Genomic DNA, 23,518 nt, shown 5'->3' on the forward strand with positions numbered 1-23,518 from the left:
TTTTTATTCTAAACTTGACGTGCAATTTTCTAATTGTTATTAATTTATATCAAAAAGTTGAGAGAAAAGAATCTCTAGAAAATTTAATCTAGTTTCTAAACTACTAGAACTTATCTCAAAAAAATAAAAATTGGTTGGTCAAAATTTTGAATTTTAATGCAATATTAAAAATATTTCAGAACAAAAATAAGAAGTAGACGTATGTCTAACTACCTTAAGCAAAATCAAATTATAATATTTTTTAATAATATTCTAGATATAAGTAGTAGACTCATGTCTAGATGTGACACAGATTTTTGCATATTTTTATTCTAAATAAATAATAATTAATTAATTTTTTACTTTAGTATTTTTGGAATAAAAAAAATCTTATGTTTGACCACCTTAACTAATTCAAAACTCTACAAAATTCAATTTTTCATTTTTTTTCCTTATAGTAGAAGAAACATAGAATGTGATGTACCTTTTGGATTTAAAAAATGTTGTACCATTTGAAAGTTATAGTTTTTTTAAGTAGTGTGTCAGTCGACACTTTGTATGTAACTCCATTAGAAAATAAGTAATAATTACTTACTAAATTCATAAATTGACAAACCATACATTTATGGAAAGATAAGAACATTCTTAAGAAACCCTTTTCATTTCACCAAATTTTGGTGAAAAAAACGTTGTTAGCTACATTTGAAGTAAAAATCAAATAAAAATAGGCCAAAATAACATTTTAAAGATGTTTTTAAAGTTGACCATATAGATTTTGTATCAAAAGATATAGTAAACCTTATAAAGATATTAATTGTTTTCATTTAGTATCAAGGTGGGTGGGAAAAAAGTTGGAATATATTTTGAAATGGTTTGAGATATTTTAGAACTACAAAATTTCTAGATTGCCACTTTTTGGCACATCATGATCCTGCACATATCCTACTATAACTTTCCAATCATTGATCTATGCACTATTTGATTTACTTCAGCTGACTCATCATTTTTGGATAACTTATGTCTTGTTACCATTGGTGTACTAACTAGTTTTGAATCTTCTAAGCCAAATTTCTTGAGTATCTCCTTGATATATTTTGATTGGGTCACAAATATGCCATGCTTTAGTTGATGTACTTGCAATCCAAAAAAAAATTGATTTCTCCAAACATTAACATTTCAAACTCATGTTTCATTTGATTAGCAATTTTTTACAAAGAGCATCTTTTCCTCCAAATATTATGTCATCAACAAAGATGTCAAATATTAGAATATCTTTACCTTTTTCTACCTTGGTATATTGTCATCTATTCTCTCAAATCGAATCTTTATAAGATATTTGTGCAATCTCTCATACCATGCTGCAGGTGCTTGCTTCAAACCATAGAATGCTTTATGTAGTTTGCAAACCATATCCTTGTTGTTGTCATCAACAAATCCCTCTATTTGTTCTACGTAGACTTCTTCTTCTTGTATATCATTTAGAAAAGAAAACTTTACATCCATTTGGTAGACTTTGAAACCTTTGTAGATATCATATGCAAATAGTGCTCTCACTCCTTCCATTCTTGCAACAAGGGCAAATGTTTCCCCATAATCCAATCCTTCTTCTTGTGTATAGCCTTTGCAAACTAGTTTGGCCTTATTTCTTGTGATCTTACCATTATCATCTAACTTGTTTCTAAATACCCATTTGGTATCAATCACATTATTATCAGTTGGTCTTGGAACTAAGGTCTACACTTTGTTCTTCTCTATTTGATCTATCACTTCTTCTATATCTTTATGCCAATTATCATCTTGCAGTGCATCTTTCACTATTTTGGATTCAATCTTGCTTAGCAGACATGATTCATTCCTTAATATGTTCCTTCTCTTTGGTCTGGCCTCCCTTTCACCAATGATTTTTTTTGTAGGGTGATTTCTTCTCACATGCTTGGATAGTATTAGTGCTATTTCTCTCCATGTTTGATCTTTTAGCTTCAGTGTCACTATACACATCTCTAATTGGTATTTCATCATCCCTCTCATGTGTACTGATCTTAAAATTAGAAAGTGCACTATCTTCATTCTACAACTTGGCTTCTAAATGTAGCTTGACATTTACTGGCTATGATTCATTTGATACTAAAATTTGTTGATTTTTCCCAACTTGATTGGCAACTTCTTCTTGAGTAGCCATTCCTTCATAGAAATATCCAAAGGATCTATACTCTTCAGGTTTCTTGATTTCATTAACCTGAGTTTCTGCATGCTCATCAAAATTTATATTTTCACTCTTCAAAATCTTATTAGTGTTAGTATTCAAATACTTATATGCCTTACTTCTAGTGGAGTATCCAAGGAATATGCCTTCATCACTTTTTGCATCAAACTTGCTATTTCTAGAATCTTTAAGAATATAGAATTTACAAAAAAATATTTTGAAATGTTTTACATTGGGTGAGTGTCCATACAATAATTCAAAAGGTGTCACATTTGTACCTTTCTTGACTTGTACTCGATTCAAGATTTAGATAGCTATGCTCACAGCTTCTCTCTAGTACTTTAGTATTTTACTCCATCATTAATGTTTTGGCACATTCTATCACTAATCTATTCCTTCTTTCTACAATGCCATTCTATAGGGGAGTTCTTGGTGTTGATGTTTGTGTTTTATTTCCTTTTTCATTGCAAAATGTCTCAAACTCTTTTGATGTGAATTCTCCTCCTCTATCTGATCTTAAGCACTTTAGACTTTTTCCTATTTCTTTCTTAACCCTAGCCAAATACCACTTAAAAATTTAAAATGCATCAAATTTTTTCTTTAAGAACATGACAATAATCATCCTAGAGTAGTCAACCACCAACAACATTATGTATGTATCTCCTTGGTAGCTTTGCACTTCTATTGGGCCACATAAGTCAGTATGCACTCACTCTAGTACTTCTTTGGAAGAGTAGGTTTTACTTTTGAAACTTGACTTGGTCATCTTTCCTAGTTGACATTGCTTTCACATTGTATTTTCAAGCTTCTTCATCTTAGGAAAACCTTCAACTTTCTTCATTTTGTTGATGCTAATCAGATGATCAAAGTTAAGATGGCATAGCCTTTTATGCCATAGCCACACATCATCAAGTTTAACAATAAGACAGGTTGCATCTTCCATATCTAGATTAAAAAAAATGACTCCTAGTTTGTTCTCCTTTTCCTATCAAATTTCCATCTATGTCATAGATTTTGGCAGATTTGTTTCCAAATTCTACTTTGCAACCTACATTGCCTAATTATGAAACACTCAACAAATTATAGTTCAATCCTTCAACATAATATGCATTGTCATAGGAAATTTTCTCTATAAGTTTAATTGAACCTTTTCCTTTGATTTGACATGGAGTGTCATTTCCAAATCTAACACTATTTCCATCATACTGAGTAAAGGTAATAAACTTACTTTTGTCTCTTGTCATGTGATGTGAGCATCCACTATCTATGATTCATTTGTCATTCTTGTTCACATAGGTTACCAGTTTTGTTGCCTCATCTTCATCTAATTCATCTTGCATGGCTACATAAACTACCTCATCATCATTTTCATTAGAATCCTCTTCTTCAACAATGTAGCATTTTTTGCCTTTGTCTTTGTAATCTTTGCTATCATCTTCTCTTTTGTTCTTGTTCTTGTTGCCTTCTTTGTAATTCTTCTTCTATGTGCATCTTGCTACAATATGTCCTACCTCATTGCAATTAAAACAAATGATAGGAAGCTTACCTTTGAATTTACCTTTCCCTCTATGAAATCTTCTGGCCAACAATGCTTCCAATTGTTTCACATCTTCTTCACTTGTGTTGCTGTCATTGGATGCATTATTTACCTTTTACTTATTCTCAGGCCTATAGTTATCAATGTTGGACAACTCAAATGTAGTGAGTTTTCCTACTATACCTTCAAAAGTTAGCTAGTTTCCTAGTACACACTTTTACTCTTGGATAGCTGAAACTCTAATAGCATAGATGGGAAGCAAGGTTCTTAAGAATTTTCTATTAATAGTATCATCCTCTAAATGACCACCCAAACTTCTTATTGCACTTACTACTTCTTTCATTCGGGAGGCATATTGAGTAGCATTCTCACCTTTGTCTATTTTTATGTCATCAAACTTTCCTTTGAGGCTTTCTCTTTTTTCTCTTTGAACATTTTAATCTCCTACATATATATCAATCAAGGCTGTCCACATCTTGAATGCAGAGTCATGTCCCTTGATGTCATCAAATTTAGCATGATTGAAGGCAGAGGTAATCTCCAACATTTCTTGATTGTGCTCCTTCTTTTTCTTCATATCTTTTGTAGTGGGTATAGTTGGATGAACATGTTCTACTTCAATTGAGGTTTGTGCATGGTCACTTATTGATCCAAGGTGCAACTTCATCAAGTTTTTCCATGTAGTGAAGTTATCTTTGTTGAGTTTGAGAACTTTTCTCTTGGACATCTTTGATCTTCCTATTTCTAGTACCTTTAACCTAAATCAATAGATGGCTCTGATACCAATTGTTAGAAATACTTTAGAATAACTAAGAGGGGGGATGAATCAGTTATTCAAGGTCCAAATGTCCTAATAAAACTTTTTCATCGTGTAAAGTGAGCCTATTTAAATTGTTCATGCATGCAAGCTTAAACCTTCCCACTTAGCAAGTTACTGAAAATCAACATGCGAGTATAACACATGAAGAATCAACACATAACATAGTGATTTATGTGAAAACCTAATTTGGAAAAAATCACTAGTAACATGCTACTCAATTCTCACTCTTCAGAAGTGATGCCTTGTGAAAGACCTGCCCTATTAATGGCTGCAACAAACTATTAAATGTGACATGGTTAAAGGATTTAACCACCCTGTTAGAAGTGGGCCTAGTTAGAGGATTTCAAAACATTCACCTGGAAACCCACCTTGTTAAAGTATTTACAAATGGTTGTTAAACCAACCTAATTCCATAGGATTTTACCCTAACTAGCATAATTGTTAGAGAATAACAATAAGGGCTTTTGACCTGATACAACTCACAACTTAGCTTGCAAATTTTAGATCTCAATTCAGCTCATAACATTGCTTGGATTTCAGTCTCTTCTATTCTGACAACTTGCCCTTCTTTCAAGCTTTGTCTCCTTAAGTCTCTATGCTCAATGTACCAATGCAATCTCCTATATGGCCACTTATCGAAGTAGAGTCCTTGTGCTCTATTCTTCCTACTTCTCAATGCCTTCTCCTTGACACCCTTCAACAACTTTGACTCAGCAACTCTAGCTTCTTAGACTGTGACTCCTTAAATAGAAGTCTGGAATCATTTTTTGCTTGAGTCTTCTCGCTTTTAATTTTAGTTCAAATGAATTAGGTAGGATTCAATGAATCCACCCCATATTTTGTTCCTTCTGAATTTGCCCAAAAAATTGTTTACCTAAAATTTTGTGCCTCTAGCTCATCATCCTTATCCTCCATCTAGTTCACAAAATTCAAGGTAACAAACCTGTTAGCTTAGATTTGGTGAATCTTTGACTTTTGAAATAATGTAGGAGCTCAGCACTATTGAAATTATTGTGCTTGGCACATACTATGTTACTCGGCACCAACTATGTTTTATTGATCCTTGACACTTACTATGGATTCACTCGGCATCCAATAAGTCTTTCTAATGCTTGACACCTATTACTTGACCAACACGTAAACTTGCTCAGCTTCTTCTATATCACTCAGCACTCACTAGATTTTGCATGAACTCAACACTAACCAAAAAATTTCTCGGCATGAACTAGCTTGCTCAGCACTCACTAATGAATTTAGTCAAGCTTTACAGATAGCCTTGTTACAACTTATCCTTCTAATTTTTTTAAGTGTGACCAACCTCTATTTTTTCAAGTATATTATCAATACATCATTTTACCATTGTCTTAACTAATCCTTGTACTTCATTACAAAACCATAACTCAACCTTTATTTTAGGTACTTTTGTTACATCTTGTTGATCAAATCCTCTTCATCAATAAACTAACTGATAGTACTTGGATCTTATAAGAAATTGTCATTCCAACAAATAGAAGGTTTGACATCAATGACAACTGATGAATCTAAGATTGGTTTTGACTGTTTCATGTCAACACACTTAAGATGTTTACTAAGCTCATGTTGAACTAGTAACACATGCCAAGTAAAATATGTATAGATGTCGAGTAAATAGTTGATGCAGAGTAAGTTCAAGTGCCAAGCTGAATAGAACTACAACAGGTGCCAAGTGAACTTCAAGTGTCGAGCAATCTTCAAGTGCCACATGAAGATCAACTGCCGAGCAAAGTATAGGTGCCAAGTCATTGTAGAGGCTGAGCGACACAGAATTACTATAGGAGCCGAGTGAACCAATTTTACTATATGAGCTGAGCATCAAAGGTAACAAGTGTCAAGTAACACTAATTAGACATAGTTGTCTGTAATTGTACAAACACCTATGTAAAATATTTGTGTAGCTGACATAGAAGAATCTTGAAGGATATTAAAGATGACAACAAACATTTTGCATTACCTATGCAATCAGCATGTAGCCAATAAGAAAAATGGAGAAGGCATGAAACCAATAAGAAAAGTGTAAGGAATGAGTGGGAAATAAATATTTAATATGGATCGTAGATTCATACCTAATCCTAAGTCTTCGAAATCTTTAAAAGGAGAATAGAACCCCATTGTATGCATGGATGAATGAAGTGTATGAGTAAACTATAGAAAAATTTAGAGGTAAGTGTGAAGAGACTTAGAAGAATAGAGAAACATTGTAGTATTTAGTTAATGAAGAATAAAGTATTATAACTTTGAAGAGTGACATATTAGATGAAGAAAGGATTAGGTCAATCAGAGTAGAACAAGAATCTGGAATCAACAATTGGAGATTGCAAAGCTATCAGTTCCAAGATTTTCTAATACTCTGTAGCAATTATATTAGATATGGAAATCCTATGGACTTAGGTTGGCCTAGTAGCCATTTGTAAATCTTTTAATAGGGTGGTATTCCAAGCGAATGTACTGAAGTCTTTTAATTAGGCCTACTCTTAGTAGAGTAGTGAAATCTTTTAACTAGGTCACTTTTAATAGGGTGTAAAGTCTTTAACAGGACATGCCTTTCATAGGGTAGACCATTGGAAGTGGTCAAACATTGTAACCTTGAACATTTACACATTGTTGTAGTGATATTTTGTGGGTGTCATCCCCAAAGCAATTTTACATTCTCATTTTGGAGGTTTTATGGGTTACCAAACTTGTGTGTTATCTATTTTCATGCATGTCTTTACTTTCAAGTTTAGTAGATAGATGAATGCATGTGAATGGTTTTAGTTAAAAGAATTTAAAAGGGTTAAATTTAGATACTTTTGATTCACCCACCCACCCCTCAGAAGTAAATCTTCCTGCTTATTAATTCCAACAATTGGTATCAGAGCTAAGTTCTCACAAGAAGGAGCCTTACAACTTGGAGAAAAGATCTAAAAAATGGAAGTCTACAAACTTGTGAAGATTAGAGAGAATCAGGAAATTGACATGCAACTTGCTTTACATGCTTTGGAAGAAGCTAGAGGAGAACTGAGGAAATCCTTAAAAAGAAGAAAAGAGATTTCCATAGCTAAGAATGACACACAATACAAGGAAATTGACACCTCAAATTTGTTTTCAAATGGAGATTCTACAAAGTTCGATGCAACAATAGTAGATCTAATGGAGAAAAATAGAGCTCAAGTAGAAGAAATTAGAGTACTAAAGCTTGAACAAGAATCATAAGCCATGATGCTTTTTGAAGTTACTAAATAGAAGAAAAGAACCATTGAAGAAAAAGCCATGCTAGAAATCTCACCAATAGACTGGAGGAAAAGACAATTGAGTTTGAAAGAATTTTTAACATGTGGTTGGACACCCAAAGTCAGGTGATGAATGCATATCATGAACTAAATATTAAGCATATTGAGATCTCTACATTGAAGATGCAAAATGAACAATTGAAAAATGACTTGAAAAGAGAAAAGGAGATTGCAGAATGCTTTGACAAACCCAATGAGGCCATCAAGTACTTTGAGAAGCTACTGAAGTCACCAAAGGCATGCAATGAAATTTTAAGACTTGGTTACACTAGCACTAAATAAGGAGAGCCCTCCAAAACTATAGAAGAAAGGAGTAACAAAGGTAAGAACACTAAACTTACTTGTCATTTCTATGATAGAAAGGGACATAGTTCTAATATATGCAGGAGTAAGAATGCCCATCAGATGATAAGCCTAAGAATACAAGCTATTGTCACAAGTGTAAAAAGCAAGGACATCAAGCACATGAATGTAGGACTAGGACTATTAGTACACCAAAATTTGAAGGTCAAAACTACAATTGTAAGAAGTATGGACATAGAGCTTTTGAGTGCAGATCAAAGCCTATGTGGACATCAAATCAGGCAACAAGAGAAGGTAATCATGGTCATCACCACAATTGGGACTTTAACACCAGGTATACCTATCATTACTATCAAGAGTATGGACACATTCCTAAAAATTGCATTAGGATACAATTTAAAGGGAACTACATTAGATGGTTGAGCCAAACCACATGGTTCAATTGCTTGAAGACTGTTCATATTAGTAGGAATTGTCCAACAAAGTAAAAGGCACCCAAGTTAGAATCAACAAAAGAAAAGAGAAGGTAGATGTTGACCACATCAAAGGAGAAATGAACAAGACATGGAAGAAGAGAGTTGAGTGTAGCTCATCAAATGAAGGGATCACTTCAGCTAACAGGTCAAGTGATCACACTTCATCAAATTAAGTAGATAGAAGGCGTGAGGGACTAATTTACTAAAGCATTATCATATATCAGTTCCTAAATGAGATAGTACTAAAAAGAAATGATCAACATAATTAGAGATGCAAAGTTAAAATTCAAAGTTTTCACCAATGTTGCCAAGCTCTCCTTAGATGCCGAGTGAATGTCAATATATGCCGAGATGCTAGTAGGAGCTGAGTGATTAGTCATATCCAAGTTGGAAAGGGAAGCTGAGTAAAGAAAAAATCTAGTTGGAGCAGAGTGATGGAAAATCAATGGAAGCTAAGTTATGCTAAAATCCTTAAGGAGCTGAGTGTATAGTTGTAAATGCACTAAGCATTTAATGCTATGTTTTGAAGAGTATAAGGTTTCTTTTTTGATCATTTCTCATCATTTTGAACACAAAGCAAGAATGAGGAGAGCACAAAAGTGATTGATGAATAGCAATTAAAGCTTTTGCATGGATTTCAACAAATATCAAGCACCATTTTCATCAATTTAAGGTATTCCTCAAGTGCCAAGTTGCATAGTTATAAAGTTTAATATCTTTTGAAACCATAGATTTGCAATATGGCTTCCAATTCTAAAAATCCTAAGGAAAAGGAAGGTTTGAAAGTTTAGTTAGTTAGTAATGAGGTTAGATAACCAAATTTTAGGCTGATTCCATAAGTTGCATATAAGAATGACCCTATCAGTGCACTATCCATTATTTTGCTCAAAGTCATAATGGTACAAGATGTGAGGAAATGCTACAATTTCAAGGTAGGAGCAATAGGAGACATGGAGATTCATTAAGCATATGAGAAACTATGCAAAAATGGAGTGCTAAAGGAAGAATTTTAAATAGTTGAAAGAAAGGGCTAACCGGTGCCCTAGTTTTCCCCATAGTTTTCAAAACTAAATGGATAAGAATTGTCCTTAGTAGAATACATAATGGCTTTTTATGGTTATAAGGAGGTCCTATCAAGATAAAAAAAAAAGAGAATAATGCATAGGGTTATAGGTTTTCCAACCCTAGATCAGTATAAGACCCTATAGAGTGATTCTAAGGAAGCTATTGAAAAGAACACCAGAGCTAAATGGAACAAAAGGGGCATGACTATTGATACAATCACAGATCCCCTTCTAGGCTTTACAGTAAGAGTTATACCTCACAAGTTCTATCGATCAAGTAGATTGAATAGTATTTTGTGCATTGCTATGGATGTGGCCTACAAAATTGTCAAGAAGGATCATTCATATGATCTAACAGAACTTTTATTATAGTAGATCATGGAGAATCTGGGAGCAATAAGAAGATCAAAAGGTGCTTAGTGTAAGTTTGGATTAGTTCTAATCTTTCTATGTTTTGGAAGAATTTCCATCTTTTGGCAAAATAGACTAGAAATCAAACAAGTCAACTATTACTCAAATCAATGAGTACAATGAGAAAATGGGAGACAACTGTGACTCTTTAATGACAAGTTACTTTGAGGATTTCAAGAAATCTATGAAGTAAATACAAAGGATACTAGTTTCCCTAGTGGAATAGCACATCAATGATATTTGTTTCTTAGTTGCTATTGATTATACTTGTATCCAGGCAACAATTCCAAGGGTTAGATGGCTAAGATCATTAGGATATGAGCTAAACATTGATGAAGCATCATTAGTAATCATAGCATTGCTTGTAGAAGAAATTGATAAGGATGAACCACATTTTGGAACATTTGATGTGGTAAGATCCAAGGTAGACATGGAGTTGAAGATTGCCTCCACTTTAAAGAAGAAAGAGAAGCTTGTAAAGAAGCTAAAAGCAAAGTTTGGAGAAGGCACAATAGAAGAAACAAAAGAAGAAGGTGATGAAGCCAAGGAAGATGATGATGATGATGAAGAGGAACATCAACCTCTTGCATTAACACAAGGCTTAGGTAAGGATGAAGAAAAGGAAGAAGGTGCCAAGGAAGAAGAAGTTGAGGAAGCATTAGCTCAAGCCAAGCCCAAGAAGAGAAAAGCAAAAACTTAGCCTAAAGCCCAACTGCAAAGCCAACCCAAGCCAAACCAACTATACCAATAACAAGATCCACCATAAGAGCCTCGACTCAAAGGGCCAAGGAACAAGACAAAGAAAAGAAGGCTACTTAGTAGACTGGTCCTGTGTAGAAGAGACCAACAAGAAAATATCTTGCACAACTAGAGTTAGATGATGAGGAAAGGATGGAATTTGAAGATATTAGCCAATTTATAGTGGTAAGCCATGCTCCTAAGTCAAATATTGATAAAATATGTGATAATGTTAGGAAGAATGTAGATTTTTCTAAATTGAAAAATATTGATTTTAATAAATTGAGTAGAGAAGATCAGAATAAAGTTGAAGAATTAGTATATGCCATGATGGAAGAATTCAAGAAAACTCCTCTTGAATTAGACAATACAATGATTAAGAAATTATATGAAATTGTTGAAAATAAATGGCATTATTGTTTAAAAATGAAAAAGGAGATAACAGAATCCAAATTGGCACAAGTAATTGCAGAATTGACTAAAAGTCAAATCCATAAGGCAAATAAGAAACATGGAAGCAAGTTTGTACCAAAATATAGAGCCTTCATCATCTTGTAGAATAAAGTTGAGGAAGTTGTCACTAAATCAACAAGAATGTGGAAGTTAATATATGGCTTGACCAAGGATGGAGAAGAAGATCCCTTTGAGGGAAAAAAACACTAAAAAGGATAAAAATGCAAATAAGGCTGAGGCTAGTAAGAAAGAGGAAGAAAGAGAACAAGAAAAGGATGTAGGAGAAAAAGAGTCATAAAAAGAAAGAGTGGAGGAGGAAATTGAAAAAGAAAATGAAATAGTAACAACTGAAGAGGAGCAGGAAACTAAACAGAATTTACAAGATACACAATTACCACCTTCTAGTCCTCCATATTTCATCTCAACACATGTAGAAATAGTAACTATATAGGACATTCCTGACACTTCTGCCATTTCAAGAAGATCCTTCACCAATCAACACTACGAGCACAACTATGCACAAATCCAATATTGGTGAGTGTTGATGAGCTACAGAAAGCTGTAGTAGCAATAACAAGGGAGAAAGAAAATACACAAGAACAATCCTCACAACCTCCCATAGCTATAGCAGAGCAACCTAAAGAGAAAGAGATACAAGAAAAAATTGCTAAGGTTGACTCTACAATAAAGGTAACAACTAGTACCGAGGAGCTAACAAAAGAATCAATAGGACAAGATGTTCCTATGACACAAACACAAGGTGCACCTCCAAATATTTTCATCATTGATCAGGGTAGTAGAGGAGAGGAGAAAGAAGTAGAGAAAACCCCTAAGGGACAAGAGGCAATGGGTATGTGTAGGTTCATGGTGTACCAAACTATGGCCTTAAGTGGCAGTGAAAAATTAGCAAATCAGGTTTATGTCAACTCGACACATAATTTAGAAGTGGTTATGGACTTTATATCGAAAAGTTGTAAGAAAATAATTTGTAAAAAATTGAATTTAGTTTCTAAACTATTAGGCCTTATCAGGAGAAAAAAATAATTAATTGGTCAAAAGTTTGAATTTTAATGCAGTACTAAGAAAATTTTAGGACGAAAATAAAAAGTAGGTGTATGTCTGACCACCTTAATCAAAATCAAATCATAATATTTTTTGAATATAATTATAGATATGAAAACCAGACTCATGTCCGGATGTGATGCATATTTTTGGGTATTTTTATGCCAAATAAATATTTAAATATGAATTTTCTACCAAAACTTTTTCGAAAAAAAAAGTCCCGTGTCTGACCACCCTAACTAATAAAAAATTTTGTCAACTTAATATATATATATATTTTTTATACTAGCCAAAGTATAGAATGTGACACAACTTTTAGATTTAAAAAATTTTATACCATTTGAAAGTTATAGCTATTTTTCAATCAGTATTTCAATCAACACTTTACAATTATCTTCATTGATAATTAATTAATAAATAATTATCGAACTCATAATTTGACAAAAATTATATTGATGGAATCTAGAGAGCGATATTAAAAAACCCTTCTCATTTTATTCAATTTTGATCAAAATAACATTGTCAGACGGCTACCCGAAGTCTGAGTATCACTAAAACCCTCTTCAAACACATCTTTTGGGTTGACTAAGTACGCTTGGTAAATACCAAGCCTAATTACATATCCGATTCCAAATCGGATATCCTATTTTAAATCCGATATCCGATATGTTGAGGGTGGCAAATTTAAAATCCAAACCCATTTTGGAGGAAAAATTGGGTTTAAACATCATAGCTTATTATTTATAAATTATTTCACTTATATTACTATGTAAAGACGTATTTTAATATATTATATATATATAATAACGTAATGTAAAGATATAAGATATAAGCTAGCAATATATAATAATATATTATGTTAATCTTATTTCAATCTATAAATATATTTTATATTATTATTATTTTTACTAAATATAATAACGTAATTTTTATATATATAATACGCATTATATATTATTATATTAATATGTATGTTATTAATATATATATAATAACGTAATATTTTCATTAAATATAATATGTATTATATATTATTATATTAATATGTATAATAATATTATATATATATATATAATAACATAATATATTAAATATAAATATATAATATGTATTATATATATTATTATATTAATGTGTATGTTATATATATATATATATATAATAACATAATATTTTCATTAAATATAATAAAGTAAAACATATATATATGTTATTAATATATATAATAACATAATATTTTTATTAAATATAATAACGTAATATATATATATATATATATATATATATATATATATATATAATTAAATATATTATTATATTAATATGTATGTTATTAATAGATATGTATATTATTAATCTATATGAGTCAAAGAGGGTCATAGGTCAACCATTGACACCCTTTGACGCATTAAACGATGACATATGTCCTTAGGGGTCCTAGCAGCCCTAGGGACATATTACAATGGTTAATCTACGTCAAAGGGGGTTATAGGGTGAACTATGACCCCTTTTGACCTATTAAATGATGATATATGTCCCTACGGGTCCTAGAACCCTGAGCGACATATTTGAATCATTCATATGGGTCAAAGGGGGTCATATGGTGACCTATGACTCCCTTTGACCCATTAAACGACGACATATGTCTCTAAAGGTCTTAGGACCCCTAGGGACATATTCGAATGGGTAATATAAGTCAAAGGAGGTCATACATCCCTTTGACCCATTAAATGATGACATATGTCCCTCAGGGTCCTAGGACCCCTAGGGACATATACGAATGGGTAATATGGGTCAAAGGGGGTCATAGGGTGACCTATGACTCTCTTTGACCCATTAATAGATGACAGATGTCTCTAGGGGTCCTAGAACCCCTAGGGACATATTCAAATGGTTAATATGGGTCAAAGGGGGTCATAGGGTGACCTATGACCCTCTTTGAATCATTAAATGATGACATATGTCACTAAGGGTCCTCGGACCCTTAGGAACATATTCGAATGGGTCATATAGGCCAAAGTGGGTCATAGGGTGACCTATGACCTCCTTTAACTCATATAAATGATTTGAATATGTCTCTAGGGGTCTTAGGACCCCTAAGGACATATTCGAATCATTCATATGGGTCAGGGGGTTCATAGGTGACCTATGACCTATTTTGACCCATTAAATGATGACATATGTCTCTAGGGTTCCTAGAACCCCTAGGGACATTTCAAATTGCTCATATGGGTCAAAGGGTGTCATAGAGTGACCTATGACCCCCTTTGACCCATTAAACGATGGCATATGTCCCTAAGACCCCTAGGGACATATTCGAATCGTTCATATAGGTCAAAAGGAGTCATAGGGTGACCTATCACCCCCTTTGACCCATTAAATGACGATATATTTTTCTATGGGTCCTAGGATCCCTAGGGACATATTCGAATGGGCCATATGGGTCAAAGGGGGTCATAGGGTAACCTATGACCCCCTTTGACTCATTAAACTATGACATATGTCCCTAGGGGTGATAGGACCCCTAGGGACATATTTGAATCATTCATATGGGTCAAAAGGGGTCATAGGGTGCCTTATGATGCCCTTTGACCCATTCAATGACGATATATGTCCCTAGGGGTCCTAGGACCCATAGGGACATATTTGAATCATTCATATCTGTCAAAAGGGGTCATAGGGTTGACCTATGACCCCCTTTGACCCATTAAACAACAACATATGTCCTTAGGGGTCCTAGGACACATAGGGACATATTCGAATTGTTCATATGGGTCAAAGGGGTCATAGGGTGACCTATGACTCACTTTGACCCATTTAATGACGACATATGTCCCTAGGGGTCCTATGACCCCTAGGGACATATTCACATCATTCTTATGGGTGAAAGGGGGTCATAGGGTGACCTATGACCCCCTTTGACCCATTAAATGATGACATATGTCCCTAGGGGTCCTAAGACCCCTAGGGACATATTCAAATCATTCATATGGGTCAAAGAGAGTCATAGGTCACTTTGACCCATTAAACGATGACATATGTGACTTATGACCCCCTTTGACCCATTAAGCGACGACATTTGTCTGTAGCGGCTCTTGTACCCCTAAGGACATATTCAAACCATTCATATGGGCTTTGACCCATTAAACGATGATATATGTCTCTAGAAGTCCTAGGACCCATAAGGACATATTCGAATCATTCATACGGGTCAAAGGTGGTCATAGGGTGACCTATGACCCCTTTTGACCCATTAAACGACGACATATGTTTCTAGGGGTCCTAGGACCCCTAGAAACATATTTGAATCTTTCATATGGGTCAAAGGAGGTCATAAGGTGACTTATGACCCCATTTGACCCATTAAATGACGACATATATCCTTAAGGGTACTAGGACCCCTAGAGACATATTCGAATGGGCCATATGGGTCAAAAAGGATCATAGGGTGACTTATGACCCCCTTTGACCCATTAAATGATGACATATGTCCCTAGGGGTTCTAGTACCCCTAAGGACATATTCGAATCATTTATATGGGTCAAATGGGGTCATAGGGTGACCTATGACCCCCTTAGACCCATTAAATGACAACATATGTCCCAAGAGGTTCTAGAACCCTTAGCGACATATTTGAATCGTTCCTATGAGTCAAAGCGGGTCATAGGGTGACCTATGACTCCCTTTGACTCATTAACCGATGACATATGTCCTTAGGGATCATAGGACCCCTAAAGACATATTTGAATCGTTCATATTAGTCAAAGGGGGTCATAGGATGACTTATAACCCCCTTTGACCCTATTAAATGACGACATATGTCCCTAGGGCTCCTAAGACCCATAGAGACATTTGAATCATGCATATTGGTCAAAGGGAGTCATAGGGTGATCTATGACCCCTTTTGACCCATTAAACGACGACATATGTAGGACTCCTAGAGATATATTTGAATCGTTCATATGGGTCAAAGGGGTTCATAGGGTACCTATGATACCCTTTGACCCATTAAATGATGACATATGAACATATTCGAATGGGCCATATGGGTCAAAGGGGGTCATAGGGTGACCTATGACCCCCTTTGACCCATTAATCGATGACATATAACCCTAGGACCCTTAGGGACATATTCAAATCATTCTTATGGGTCAAATGGGGTCATAGGGTGACCTATGGACCCCTTTGACCCATTAAACGATGACATATGTCTCTAGGGGTCCTAGAACCTCTAGGGACATATTCGAATTGTCTATATGGGTCAACGGGGGTCATAGAGTGAGCTATGACCCCCTTTGACCCATTAAACGATGACGTATGTCTTTGGGGGTCCTATAACCCCTAGGGATATATTCCAATTGTTCATATGGGTGACCTATGACCCCCTTTGACCCATTAAACAATGACATATGTCTCTAGGGTCTTAGAACTCCGAGGGACATATTCGAATCATACATACGGGTCTAAGGGGGTCATAGGGTGACCTATGACACCCTTTGACCCATTAAATGACGACATATGTCCCTTGGTGTCCTAGGACCCCTATGGACATATTTGAATCGTTCATATGGATCAAAGGGGGTCATAGGGTGACTTACGACCCCCTTTGACCTATTAAATGATGACATTTGTCCCTAGGGGTCTTGGGACCCCTAAAGACATATTCGAATCATTCATATGGGTCAAACAGGGTCATAAGGTGCCCTATGACCCCTTTTGACCCATTAAATGATGACATATGTCCCTAGGGGTCCTAGGGACATATTTAAATCACCCATATCTGACCCATTAAAAGATGACATGTCCCTAGGGGTCCTAGGATCTCTAGAGACATATTCGAATAGTTCATATAGTTCAAAGGGGGTCATAGGGTGTCTTATGACACCTTTTGACACATTAAACGACGACATATGTCCCTAGGGGTCCTAGGATCCATAGGAACATATTCGAATCTTTCATATGGGTCAAAGGGGGTCATAGGGTGACCAATGACCTTCTTTGACCCATTAAACGACGACATATGTGCCTAGGGGTCCTAGGACCCCTAGGGACATATTCAAATTATACATATGGGTCAAAGGGGGTCATAGATCACTTTAACCAATTAAACGACGACATATGTGACTTATGACCCCCTTTGACCCATTAAATGACGACATATGTCCCTAAGTGTTCTAGTACCCCTAAGGACATATTCGAATCGTTCATATGAGTCAAAGGGGTTCATAGGGTCACCTATGACCCCCTTTGACTCATTAAACGATGACATAGGTCCCTATGAGTGTTAGGACTCATAAAAACATATTTGAATCGTTCATATGCGTCAAAGGCTATCATAGGGTGACTTATGACCTCCTTTGACCATTTAAATGATGACATATGTCTCTAAGGGTCCTAGGACCTCAAGAAACATATTTGAATCGTTCATATGAGTCAAAGAGGGTCATAAGGTGACCTATAACTCTCTTTGACCCATTAAATGATGACATATGTCCTTAGAGGTCATAGGACCCCTAGGGACATTCGAATGGGCCATATGGATCAAAGGGGGTCATAGGATTACTTATGATGTCTTTCAACCCATTAAGCGATGACATATGTCCCTAAGGGTTCTAGTACCCCTAAAAAAAATTTGAATCGTTCATATGGGTCAAAGGGGGTCATAGAGTGACCTATGACCCCTTTGACCCATCAAATGACAACATATGTTCCTAGGGGTTCGAGGACCCCTAGGGACATATTTGGATCGTTCTCATAGGTTAAAGGGGGTCATAGGGTGACCTATGACTCCCTTTGACCCATTAAATGATGACATATGTCCGCAGGGGTCATAGGACCTCTAAAGACATATTCGAATCGTTCATATTGGTCAAAGGGGGTCATAAGGTGACTTATGACCCCTTTTGACCCACTAAACGACGACATATGTCCCTAGGGGTCTTAGGACCCATAGGAACATATTCGAATCATTCATATGGGTCAAAGGGGGTCATAGGGTGACTTATGACCCACTTTGATCCATTAAATGACAACATATGTCCCTAGGGGTCCTAGGACTCCTAAGGACATATTCGAATGGGCAATATGGGACAAAAGAGGTCATAGGGTGACCTATGACCCCCTTTGACCCATTAATCGACGACATATGTCTCTACGAGTCCTAGGACCCTTAGGAAAATATTTGAATCATTCATATGGGTCAAAGGGGGTCATAGGTTGCCTTACGACCCCCTTTGACCTATTAAATGACGAGATATGTCCCTAGGGGTCCTAGGACCCATAGGGACATATTTGAATCGTTCACGTGGGTCAAAGGGGGTCATAGGGTAATTTATAACCCCCTTTGACCCATTGAATGATGACATATGTCCCTAGGGGTCCTACGACCCCTAGAGACATATTTGAATTGTTATTATGGGTCAAAGGGGGTCATCGGGTGACCTATGACTCTCTTTGACCCATTAAACGATGACATATGTCCCTAGGGGTCATAGGATGCCTAAGAACATATTCGAATTGTTCATATTGGTCAAAGGGGGTCATAGGGTGACTTATGACCCCCTTTGACCCATTAAATGATGACATATGTCCATAGGGGTTGTAGGACCCATAGGGACATATTTGAATCTCGCATATGGCTCAAAGGGGTCATAGGGTGTCCTTAGGGGTCCTAGGACCCTTAGGGACATATTCAAATCGTTTATATGGGTCAAAGGGGGTCATAGGGTGACCTATGAGCCCCTTTGACCCATTAAATGATGACGTATGTCCCTAAGACCCTTAGAGACATTCAAATCGTTCATATGGGTCAAAAGGAGTCATAGGGTGACCTATGACCCCCTTTGACCCATTAAATGACAACATATTTTTTTATGGGTCCTATGACCCCTATGGACATATTCGAATGGGCCATATGGGTCAAAGAAAGTCATAGGATGACCTATGCCACCCTTTGATGCATTAAGCGATGACATATGTCCCTACGGATCTTAAGACCCCTAGGGACATATTCGAATCATTCATATGGGTCAAAGGGGGTTATAGGGTACCTTATGACGCCCTTTGACCCATTAAACGAAAACATATGTCCCTAAGGATCCTAGGACCCATAGGGACATATTCGAATCGTTCATATGAGTGAAAGGGGGTCATAGGGTGACCTATGACCCCCTTTGATCTATTAAACAACATATGTCCCTAAGGGTCCTAGGACCCCTAGGGGCATATTCAAATCGTTCTTATGGATCAAAGGGGTCATATGGTGACCTATAGACCCCTTTGACTCATTAAATGATGACATGTGTCTCTAGGGGTCTTAAAACCCCTAAGAACATATTCAAATAGTTCATTTTGGTCAAAGGGGGTTATAGAGTGACCTATGACCCCCTTTGACCCATTAAACGATCACATATGTCTTTGAGAGTCCTATTACCCCTAGAGACATCTTCGAATCATTCATATGGGTAAAAAGAGGTCATAAGGTGACCTATGACCCCCTTTGACCCATTAAATGATGACATATGTCTCTAGGGGTCCTAAAACTTTAGGAACATATTCGAATCATTAATATAAGTCTAAGGGTGTCACAGGGTGACCTATGACACCTTTTGACTTATTAAATGACGACATATGTCCCTAGGGGACCTAGGACCCATATGAACATATTTGAATCGTTCATATGGGTCAAAGAGGGTCATAGGGTGACCTATGACTCCCTTTGACCCATTAAACAACGACATATGTCCCTAAGGATCTTGGGACCCCTAAGGACATATTCGAATCATTCATTTGGGTCAAACTGGGTCATAGGGTGCCCTATAACCCTTTTTGACCGACTAAATGATGACATATGTCCCTAGGGGTCCTAGGGACATATTCGAATGGCCCATATTTGACCCATTAAACGATGACATATGTCCCTAGGGGTTCTAAGACCTCTAGGGACATATTTGAATTGTTCATATAGGTCAAAGGGGGTCATAGGGTTCTTTATAACACCTTTTGACCCGTTAAATGATGACATATGTCCCTAGGGGTCCTAGGACCTTTAAGGACATATTTGAATCGCTCATATGGGTGAAAGCCGGTCATAGGGTGAGCTATGACCCCCTTTGACCCATTAAACAATGACATATGTCCCTAGGTGTCCTAGGACCCCTAGGGACATATTTGAATCATTCATATGGGTCAAAGTGTGTCATAAGTCACTTTGACCCATTAAACGATGACATATGTAACTTATGAACCCCTTTGACCCATTAAACGATGACATATGTCCCTAGGGGTTCTACTACCCCTAAGGACATATTCGAATTGTTCATATGGGTCAAAGGGGGTCATAGGGTGACCTATGACCCCCTTTGACCCATTAAACGATGACATATGTCTCTAGGGGTCTTAGGACACATAAGGACATATTCAAATCATTCATATATGTCAAAGGCGGTCATAGAGTGACCTATGACCCCTTTTGACTATTAAACAATGACATATATCCTTAGGGTTCCTAAGACCCCTAGAAACATATTCGAGTTGTTCATATGGGTCAAAGGGGGTCACAAGTTGACCTATGACCTCCTTTGACCCATTAAATGAAGACATATGTCCTTAGGGGTCCTAAGACCCTTAAGAATATATTCAAATGAGTCATATGGGTCAAAGGGGATCATAGGGTGACTAATGACCCGCTTTAACACATTAAACGACGGCATATGTCCCTAGGGTTTCTAATACTCTTAAGGACATTTGAATTGTTAATATGGGTCAAAGGGGGTCATAGGGTGACCAATGACCCCCTTTGACCCATTAAATGATGAGATATGTCTTTAAGGGTCCTAATACCCCTAGGGACATATTATAATCTTTCTTATGGGTCAAAGGTGGTCATAGGGTGACCTATGACTCTCTTTGACCCATTAAACGATGACATATGTTCCTAGTGGTCATAAGACCCCTAAGGACATATTCAAATCGTTCACATTGGTCAAAAGGGGTCATAGGGTGACTTATGACCCCCTTTGACCCATATGCACGATTCAAATATGTCCTTAGGGGTCCTACGACCTATAGGGACATATTCAAATCGTGCATATGGGTCAAAAGGGGACACAGAGTTACCTATGACCCCTTTTGACCTATTAAACAATGACATATGTCCATAGGGGTCTTACGACCCCTAGGGACATATTCGAATAGTTCATATTGGTCAAAGGGGGTCATAGGGTGACCTATGACCTCCTTTGACCTATTAAACGATGACATGTCTCTAGGGGTCTTAGAACCCTTAGGGACATATTCGAATCGTTCATATGGGTCTAAGGGGGTCATAGGGTGACCTATGATCCCTTTGACCCATTAAATGATGACATATGTCCCTAGGGGTCCTACGACCCCTATGGACATATTTGAATCATTCATATGGAATCAAAGAGGGTCATAGGGTGACCTATGACCCCTTTTCACCCATTAAATAACAACATATGTCCCTAAGGGTCTTAGGACCCCTAAGGACATATTTGAATCATTCATATGGGTCAAACAGGATCATAGGGTGCCCTATGACCCCCTTTGACCCATTAAATAATGACATACATCCCCAGGGGTCCTAGGGACATATTCGAATGGCCCATATTTGACCCATTAAACAATGACATATGTCCCTTGGGGTCTTAGGACCTCTAGGGACATATTCGAATTGTTCATATAGGTTAAAAGGGGTCATAGGGTGCCTTATGACACTCTTTGACCAATTAAATGACGACATATGTCCCTAAGGGTCCTAAGACCCATAGGGACATATTCGAATCGTTCATATGGGTCAAAGGGTGTCATAGGGTGACCTATGACCCCCTTTGGCCCATTAAATGATGACATATGTCCCTAGGGGTCCTACGACCCCTAGGGACATATTTGAATCATTCATATGGGTCAAAGGGCATCATAAGTCACTTTGACCCATTAAACGACGACATATGTAACTTATGACCCCCTTTGACCCATTAAACGATGACATATGTGCCTAAGGGTTCTAATACCCCTAAGGACATATTCGAATTGTTCATATGGGTCAAAGGGGGTCATAGGGTGACCTATAACCCCTTTTGACTAATTAAACGATGACATATGTCCCTAGGGGTCTTAGGACCCATAAAGACATATTCGAATCATTCATATGGGTCAAAGGCAGTCATAGGGTGACCTATGACCCTCTTTGATCCATTAAACGACGACATATATTCCTAGGGGTCCTAAGACCCTTAGAAACATATTCAAATCGTTCATATGGCTCAAAGAGGGTCATAAGGTGACATATGACCTGCTTTGATCCGTTAAACGATGACATGTCTTTAGGAATATATTCGAATGGGCCATATGGGTCAAAAGTGATCATACGGTGACTTATGACCCTCTTTGATCCATTAAATGATGACATATGTCCCTATGGGTTCTAGTACCCCTAAGGACATATTCAAATCATTAATAAGGGTCAAATGGGATCATAAGGTGACCTATGACCCCCTTTGACCCATCAAACAATGACATATGTCCCTAAGGGTCTGAGGACCCCTGAAGACATATTCTAATCACTCCTGTGGGTCAAAAGGGGTCATAGGATGACCTATGACTCCTTTTGACCTATTAAACTATGACATATGTCCCTAGGGGTCATAGGACCCCTAAGGACATATTCAAATCATTCACATTGGTCAAAAGCGGGTCATAGGGTGACTTATGACCCCCTTTGACCCATATGCATGATTCGAATATGTCTTTATGGGTTCTAGGACTCATAGGGACATATTCGAATCGTGCATATGGGTTAAAGAGGGTTATAGAGTGACCTATGACCTCCTTTGACCCATTAAATGACGACATATGTCCCTAGGCATCCTAGGACCCCTAGGGACATATTCGAATCGTTCATATGAGTCAAAGGGGTTCATAGAGTGACTTATAACCCCGTTTGACCTATTAAATGATGACATTTGTCCCTAGGGGTCCTAAAACCCTTAGGGACATATTAAAATAGGCCATATGGGTCAAAGGGTGTCATAGGGTGACCTATGACCCCCTTTCACCCATTAAATGATGACATATGTCCCTAAGTGTCCTAGGACCCCTAGGGACATTCGAATCGTTCATATGGGTCAAAGGGGGTCATAGG

Source organism: Cupressus sempervirens, chromosome 3, assembly GCF_028749045.1.
Source record: "Cupressus sempervirens isolate cs-2001-9-10 chromosome 3, ASM2874904v1, whole genome shotgun sequence".
NCBI lineage: Eukaryota > Viridiplantae > Streptophyta > Pinopsida > Cupressales > Cupressaceae > Cupressus > Cupressus sempervirens.